Source organism: Nannospalax galili, unplaced genomic scaffold (assembly GCF_000622305.1).
Source record: "Nannospalax galili isolate Female #2095 unplaced genomic scaffold, S.galili_v1.0 scaffold3041, whole genome shotgun sequence".
Lineage (NCBI taxonomy): Eukaryota > Metazoa > Chordata > Mammalia > Rodentia > Spalacidae > Nannospalax > Nannospalax galili.
In genome coordinates, this window is record NW_008345233.1 from 143,776 (window position 1) to 153,146 (window position 9,371).

Genomic DNA, 9,371 nt, shown 5'->3' on the forward strand with positions numbered 1-9,371 from the left:
TGTGTTTAAACCCCACACATCCAGATCTTTTCCTGAAATCAGAAAAGTTATTCAACATATATTCAAGGAGGGTGAGAGATATACAAGACTGAGACTGGCCCATAGTAACAACCAGCAAAGAAGCAGACCTGACAACAAAAAGAATTAGACACAAAAACAAGGCCCACATGTTGGGACCTTCAAGATCCCAACCAGATTGACCTCGAGGACATCGCCTCTGATGGCCGACTAGACTGGTAATCGCTGCATCCAGATTCCCACCTAGTACCAAGGCACCGAACCAGAAACTAGAACAAGACCTGACTTGAGCTCAAAAATTAGAAATCAAAAGCACTTTTCCTCCTGTGGAGTGGCAAGTGACTCCAAAAGCAGAAGGCTGGGGTGGAGGAACCTCTCTTGGAGGCCTTCCTCTGGCAGTTCCAACCTCCAGGTCGTGAAAATCTCAGTGGAACCTCCAAATGTTGTCACAAGAGCCCGGCAGTTAATAAATTTCTTTTTCTGCAACTTCGACCTCGTAGCATGGTTTTGTTTCTCGGTTCCCAGTGTACAACACTGACCTGTCATAAAAGGAGCAAGCAAGCTGAGCACCAGCAGTGGATTATCTCTGCTTTGGACTGTAGAGGCAATGCCACCAGCCACCTCACTCTGCTGCTGCCATGCTTTCCTAGCCAAAGATGGACTGTACTTTTTTTTTTTTTTTGACATTTTTGAGACAGGGTCTCCCTGTAGCCCCAGCTGGCCTGGAAGTCACTATGTAGATCAGGCTGGCCTCAAACTCACAGAGATCCACCTGCCTCTGCCTTCTGAGTGCTGGAACTAAAGTTGTGTCCCACCAGGCCCGGCTGGACAGTACCCATTCTTATACTGCTTTTGTGAGGTGTCCCAGCTATGGAAAAGTAACGAATGCAGTCCCTTATCTACCTAAAGACAGATGCTCCACAGAGACACAACTGCTTTCAAATCTTGAGACTGAAGTTTCATTAGGGAAGAAGAGAGGAAAACTGGATGTCAAACACCACAGCTGCAGGCCAGGGGAACTTTGTCTCATGCCATCTTATATCCCCAGGCCTTCTTTCCCCTAAGAATCATGTACTCCCCTCCAAAATGTGTCTGCAGCACCCTTTCCCACTCTTTTATGAAAAAGGTATTTAAACTAAAACATTGGGCCTTTCCTTTTACATTTTACATTCTATATGATTCGTGTATTTAGTATGTACACTGATGAATTGGTGTTTCTTCTATTAATTGTTCTTTTTCTTTGTGGGGGGTGATAGAGTTCAGGCTCAGGGCAACCCCCCCTAGTTTTGCAAGCCCCCATGAAAAGCAGCAACTGAGTCAGCATATCTGTTGACCAACTACAGACAAACAAGACCCATGCATCCATGACACAGTACTGCAGCCCAAGATGTTTATTCCCTTATAAGTTTCACAATGCACATACCATGCTTCCCCCCCAAACTCTAAAATTTGTTTGCTTCCTTCCACATTCTCAAATGCCCTATAAGAACTTCCCCACAGTGGCCATTAGATTGCTGGCTGGTTTCACTCCCAAGCTGAACAGCAGTCACTTTGCCGGAGCCCTTCTGTGTTTTTCCTGCAACAATCCTCAGCCTGATTTATCTAACATTTCTGGTGCTGTGACTTGGATCGCCATTCTTAGAGGTTGCGGGTGAGGACTCCAGCTGGACTAGGCACCGGCTACTGGCTCTTGCACTTACCACTGATTTGGCTCTGAGGTAATGCCACTCCCTTCGTGCCTCTCTGTCTCTCTCTTTCTCTCTCTCCCCCTCTCTCGTCTCTGTCTCTCTCTCTCTCTCTCTCCTCCTCTCTCCTCTCTGTCTCTCTGTCTCTGTCTCTCTCTCCCTTCCTCTCTGAAACTTCTCCTAGATTCTCTTTTTCCTTTCAATTTGCTCTGAGGTCATTCCCGGTCCTAGCATGGACATTGGTCTCCACGACTGTTGAGCTGCTGGCATAGTTACTGTGTTTCACCCAAGCCCACCTGGTGGGCAGACCGGCCTGACCCATCACACTTACGTTCTTTCTCTTAGTTTCTTGGATCTGGTGACTGGCCTTCACAAAGGAGCACAGCCACTCTCCTGGCCTGCTAAAAGATTTCCTGGCTACCTGTCACAAGCAGGGGGCAAATGGGGAATGAACTCAAATCTATAAACTTATGGCCCTAAATGTGATACTTAGAGGAAAGAAAAAGGGTGACACAGCAGGCCATAAGTGTGAAGTGACTTAAAAATAAACAATCCACATTCATGGTCAAGGGACCAAATTGCTGTGGCAGGTGTCTATTACTCAGCAAGCCCCATAGACCTTTTCAGAATAAAAATGAAACCATCCAAGATTCATGGTTTCAGAAGGTCATGGAAACCCTTGACCAAACAAGATGCCAAACAATCCAACAACCCTGTCATTTTAATGTCTCCTGCAGCTTCTCCTGGACCAATGTCCTGTCCCTTTGTCTCTCCTAAAAAGCTTCTCTACCCTTAATGCATCTGCCTCCTTCCTCTGCACCCCACTCCAGGGCTTGCTCCTCCTTTCCCTCACAGTCCATAATGTCAGCAACCAGGCAAGTGCTCAGTGCTCTCCAACCCCATTCACACAACACCCCTTACCTCCTTCACCTTCTTTTCTTAATCAGAGTGCCTCTCAGACCTCAAGCTGCCCCCGCTCCTCAATCAGCAACATAACAGTCCAGAGCAACACTGATCTGGCTCCAAGATCACTTTTCTTCTGCTTCTCTTTGGCGTACACCTGTATTTCCCTGTTGTCCTCGTGCCCAAACTTACCCTGTTTACTTCAGGAGAGGTGCAGAGCCTTCACTCTGTCATGGATGAAAATTCTAACTCCCTTAGGAGTCCTGGTGGGGATCAGCCTGGTGGCAGCCGCCAGGCTTGCAGCAGGGAAAGTGGGACATACACTACTCTCAGCCCAACATTTTTCTCAGGAAATCCAGGGACTCAAGCAGGAACTTATCACGACTATTGAAGCTTCAGCCCAGTCAATCCAGGTCCTACAACAGGAACTGTCCTCCTTAGCTGAAGTAACTCTTCAGAATAGACGGGCCCTGGACTAACTGACATCTGAGAAGGGGTATCTGCATTTCTGGGTGAGGAGTGCTATCACTATGTCAATCAATCAGGGAAGAGTGAACAAAATGTACAATGCCTTTGAAGGGTGGCCAAAGACCTCTCACTCAAAAAACCCAATACCAATGATCACCCCAATGGGGGCTCCTTGAGGGACTAACACCATGGCTTCTACCCATGCTTAGGCCCCTACTCTCCATTGACCTCATATTAACTGCAGCCCTGTTTGTTTTGCTACCTCCAAGTTCAAATCCAACTGCTCACCCATACCAATTTTAATTAATTGTTACTCTCTTCCCCCTGCACCCACAGGTATATGAGATGCTCCTGACCACCAAGGAAGACCCTGCCCAGATCCATGAGGTCGAAACTCCTGTCACCTAGCCTCATTCTATCGCCCAGCCTTTCCTATTCCCCACGTCGATCCTGGTCAGCAGGAAGCAGCCAGATGAGAACATGTTGCCCCCTACCCTATAACACAAAAGGCTGAAACAATAGAATTCAGGCTCAGAGCAACCCCACCCTCCTAATTTGCAAGCCCCCATGAAAAGCAGGAACTGAGTCAGCATAACCACTGACCATCTGTAGACAGATAAAAAGGCTCCATGCACCCATGACCTACGACACAGTAGCCACAAAGGCTATTTTCAGCCCAAGATGTGCCCCCGCCATAAGTTTCACAATGCACATACCATGCTTCCACCCAAAAATGTAAAATTTGTTTGCTGCCTTTTGTGTTCTCAAACCCCCTATAAGAACTTCCCTAAGTGGCCATTAGATTGCTGGTTGGTTTCACTCCTGAGCTGAATGCCAGCCCCTGTGACCTTCCAATAAACTTTAGTTTGCTGGAGCCCTCCTGTATTTTTCCTGTGACAATCCTCAGCCCAATTTATCTAATAGGGGGAAAGTGTTGCCCATGACCTATTATTATGGGTAGGAAATAGGTCATCCACTTTCAACCCTATATTGACACATAATGTGCACTCTAAAAATTTATTACATCGTTGAGAATGCCCTACATCCTTAATATGTGGTAGTGCAGGCTCTTGGCTGCCTAGTACACATCTTAAAAATGAGTTGTAATTCCATGGGGTCCTGTAACTGAAAGAGGGCATTGGGAAATGTTTCTGAACACAAAATGAACAAAAATTCATTTAAAATCAAATGCACAATGACAGTGTTTGCTTGTGTTGTGCCATGAGAGGTCCCAGCAGTCTTGGTTCTGAGCATACAACAAGTATACTTTGCACTGGGTATGCTGTCACAGAATGGCAACAGACACTGCCTGAAACACCTTGCCTCAGATTCCAGACTATTCTATGTCACGAACTGTAGCGGTTTATCTATATACAAATGTTATGTGCTTATAGAAATACAATGTCTTATGAAAAACAAGGACTTAACATATTTTCCTACGCTACCTCATTCCTCAGTATCAAATTAGTACTCTAGATGTTTCTGTTAATTTGAGACTTTCCTAAGTGCATCACATAATGTATTTTGATCATATTCACCCCCTACTTCTCTCCCTAACTCCTCCCAGATCCACCCCTCTCTCTCATCTCTTCCTAAGCACAACCAAAACCAGATGTTTAGTCGTACTCAGGGACATCAGTATGAGGAAGGAAATACTAGTTTTAGTACCTTGAAGTGGGCCTTGATCTTTTGTCATAAAGTGAAATTAAGCTAGGTGTGGTGCTATATACCTTTAATCCCAGTGTCACAAGCAGGACTAGAGGATATATGAGTTAAGAGTATTTTAGTCCTTGCTGTCCCCTATAGCAACAGAGTACGAGGAACCATGGCCAAATAGGCTTTAATATTTATTAGCACAAGAATGATGAACACAATATATAACGCAGTCACAAACAAGCCAAATTTGGTAATCATCAATTTAACAATTTAGTTCAATGGTAAGCTCTACTCTGTCTATTGCTATCTCTCCCAGGGACCTCACCAGTCACAAGTTCCAGTGGTAAGTGTAGCTCACGGTCGATGCAAGTTCGATGGTGCGATGTCTCTTAGGCCTCTGAGATGGGGAGAGTTCGGAGACCCGACATGGTCTGGGCTGGAGGTGGGGAGAGGATCCATGGGCAGCAGCTCTTCTTGCCTTAGTCAGATGCACTCGGAGGACTGGCTTCTGAGCCTCTCCTTACATTGAGAGTTTGACGTCATTGCTAACACAGTCTCTCGATAAGCAGTCCTCGAGTAGTTTGATATGCAGGTGTCTGGTTGGCGGGTCCCCGGGAGCTTATCACTAGCTATCACTAGCTAACATGCCTAAGTTTCTATTCCTAAATTCATTTCACCAAACACAATTTCACACATTTCATACTTTCATACAATTTCATAATTCTTATAGATTATTCAATAATCACACATTCTAAAGCAATTCCACCTTGTTCATGTACTCTATTACAGAATTTACATTTCTGCTCCTGACACCCAGCATTCAAGAGACAGAAGCAGGTGAATCTCTGTGAGTTCAAAGCCAGCTAGGATGACATAGTGAGATGCTTTCTCAAACATTTTAATTAGTTAATAATGTGCAACAAAAAAGTTTTACACTGTGTGCAAGTTTTGAGAGTGGCCACCTTTCTCCTTCTGAAACAACTGTGAGACCAAGTCTCAAATGTAGTGACCATTTCCCTCCAAGAATGACTGCCAAGAGACGAGAAGTCCATACAGATGACCAATCAGCCCATTCTTACAAAACATGGAACTGGATTAAGACTAGTAACACCTTCTTACACCTAAGCCAAACAAAGAGACCAAACATGAGAGGAACCTACACTGTGACCTACATGCCAGAATGACGCCCTGCTGGGAGGCTCTTGGCTCCTTCTTACAGGAAGACTCCAGGTAGCCACTGTCCCCAAAATATCTTGCTTTCCAAAACAATCATCTCCCCAAATGCCCTTTCTTCCAGAGTTAAGTTTGTGAGAGAGACTGTCATCTGTCAAGGGTGCACAGCACAGACACGCTGCCCTAAAGTTGCTGACTACCTGCCACACCTGCGAAGAGGCATCAGGCATAGGACAGACAGCTGCTCCAGCGGCCAAGACCCCCTGCTCCATTGGGGGACACTCATCAGCAGTGACCTGATGAGGTCTTAGCCTTTCTGTCACTCAGGTCAGGGTCTTTTCTTTTCAGCCCCTACAAACATCTGAATGGAAGAAGCAGAAGCGGTTCTCAGAAATCAACCCGAAATGAGACAGAAAGGAGGAATACGCTGCATATTATGCAGAGCGGACGCTAGATGTCCCACCAAGTGGTGACCCAACCAGAGAGAAAACATGGGCGCTCACAAGAACCCTGAATGCCAAAGATGAACCCATACAGGCACAAAGCAGAATCCATTGTATCAGCTGTGTTCTCTGCAGCACAGCAAATGGAAGAGGCAGTCTCCAAAGCTCCAACCTGGTCTGTCCACAGACTTGGACATGCAAGCTCCATCTGCACAGTGGACAACACAGGCTCAAAACAGTCTTTTTTTTAATTTTTACTTTAAAAAAATTTTATGTGTATGCCTGTATGTATGTAAATGCAACTGTGTTGTGCAATGCTCAAGGAGAAGGGAAGAGGGCATAAGCGTCCCTGAAACTGGAGTTATAGATGGTTGTTAGCTGCCATATGGGTGCTGGGATTCAAACCTGGGTCTTCTACAAAGAGCAGTCAGAGCTCTTATTCACTGAGCCATCTTTCCAGGCCAAAACAGGCTTTTTAAACTCCGTCGGCCGGCTCGCCCTGTACGGTCAGTTGCAGCGCTTAGCTCTTCCACCAGCAGCCCGGGCACCTGCAACCAGTTCTAGGACCCCTTGTCCGGCCTTAGTTGGTCCAGCAGAGACGGGAGCGGTCGAAGGCCGAGGGACAGGTGGCCCTGCCCCTCGCAGTCCCGGGCAGCAGGGGAGAGCCTTGAGGGTGACCCTGGCTCCTCTTTCCAGCTAACTTTGCAGCCTGCCTGGACATCCAGCTCCCGGCGGCTCTCTCCACTCCCAAGCTCCCCAACAAGCCCTTGCCCGCCGAGGGAGCTCCCCGCACGCTCCTGGTCCAAAGCACCCCCACACCCGCCACTAGGCTGCCCCGGGACCAGCGCCTTCTGCCCCGACGCCCCCGACCCCGACGCCGCTCACCTTCCAGCCCGCCGAGCTCTCGATGGCGCGGGAAGGTGCTGCGACTGCGGCCTGGGCTGGGGACTGCGGCGGCGCAGGGGTCCAGGAGTCTACAGCCAGCCACTACTAACTGAATGAAGTGGCGAGGACTGCAGGGAGTCCCGGGGCCAACGAACTTATGGGATCCCTGATTGACAGTCTGCAAGACCAATGAACGTGAGGCATCTCCGCCCAGACACTCAATGAGAGTGGGGCTGGATGGAAGATGTTTTGCAAAAGAGAGCTGTGCGAAGGTTGGGGTGGTGGCTTGTTTTTCTTTCTCACACACTTTTATTATTAGTCTGTGTGTATAAGTGTTATGTCTGCATGTGTGTAAGTGTACCTGTGCATTGCCCACGGAGGTCAGAAGAGGGTGTTGGATCCCGTGGAACTGGAGTTAGAGATGGTTGTTAGCTAACACGTGGGTGCTGGGATTTGAACCCGGATCCTCTGCAAGAGCAGCCAGTGCCCTTAACCATTGAGCAGTCTCTCCAACCCCCACTTTTTCTTCTCTCTCTTTCTCTCTCTCTCTCTCTCTCTCTCTCTTTTTACTTAAAAAAAAAATCTTTGTTATTTTCTGCTAATTCTCTAATGTTTCTGAGCCCCTTGCCCTTGTCAGTGTTTGGACTGCTGTGTGGGTGGCGGGCACCTCGCTGATTCCACTTATTATTGAATATATATACATATATATATATATTTTAAGGATTAAATATTTTTAAGAATAGTCACATATTGGGCTGGTGACGTGACTCAGCGGTTAAGAGAACTGACTACTCTTGCAGAGTACCCAGGTTCTATTCCCAGCACCCACGTGCTGGCTAACAGCCATCCATAACTCCAGTTCCAGAGGATTCAACACCCTCTTCTGGCCTCTTTGGGAATTCCATGACAGGGGTATACTTACACACATGCTGGCAAGACACTCATACACATGGAATAAAAATAATAAATAAAATACTAAAAAAATGTTCACATACACTTATGATGTATTTGGAGTCAATCCACCCCTCCCCCTCATTCCCACCCTTCCAGTTCCAACCCTATCCCATCCCCCAACACACACACAATTTTTCCTCCCAACTTCTTGTGTTCCTTTTTTCCCAATACCTACCGAGTCCATTGACTGCTGCCTGTATGTGAATGGGTGTGGGGCCATCTACTGGAGCATGGGCAGCTTCGCAAGGCCTGTATCCCTGAAGGGAAGTGATTCTCCTTTTCCCAGTAACCATCAATTGCCAAATAATGCCTCAGATATGGGTAGGACTTCAGGAGCCCCTCCCTCATCCATGCTGGAATACTTGCAGTGCAGCATTGATCTTGTGCCGGTCTTGTCCAGGTGGTCCTGGTTGGTGAGTTCCTGCAACTATGCTGTCATGTCCTGCAAATACTGTTTCTCTACCAACTTCCACTCTCTCTAACCCTTTCAAACTTTGTGATTCCTCTTCCATAATGATCCCTGAGCCTTGGGGGATATGGGATGTTATGTAGATGTTCCATTTAGAGCTGAGCACTCCAGTCTGTTCTTCTCTGCATGCTGACAAGTTGTGGGTCTCTGTGTTAATCTTCATCTACCAAAAGGGGAAAAAAATCTTCTCTGATGGAGGTGATGGAGGTCTCTGTATTAATCTTCATCTACCAAAGGGGAAAAAAAAAGCTTCTCTGATGGAGGTGATGGAGGTTGAAAGATACACTAATCTAGGGTATGAAAGGAAGAACCTAGGGGTCAGTTTATTACTATGTCCATTTAGCAGAATGATGGTACTAGGGTCTATGACTTAACTAGCCATGGTCTTTTAACCCAGTTAACACTACCAGGCATGATATCCATCCTATGAAGTGAGCTTTAAATATAATCAGAAAGTATTTACTCCCATAATGTTCCTGCTACTATTACACCAGTGGGTATACCTTGCCAGATCAGTTGTTACTTTATCTTACAAGGTTTGCAGCTGGGTAAGACTGATGATGATTTTTCTTTCCCAGTAGCATGCATAGAACATTCCTAGGACTATGAAATCTAGCCAGTAGGAATGAAGCTTCCAGGTCTGTACCAGCTTGAATGCTCCATGTCCTGTGACTCAGGTATATGGTGTCTTCAGCAATTGGCTCGTACCATGAATTT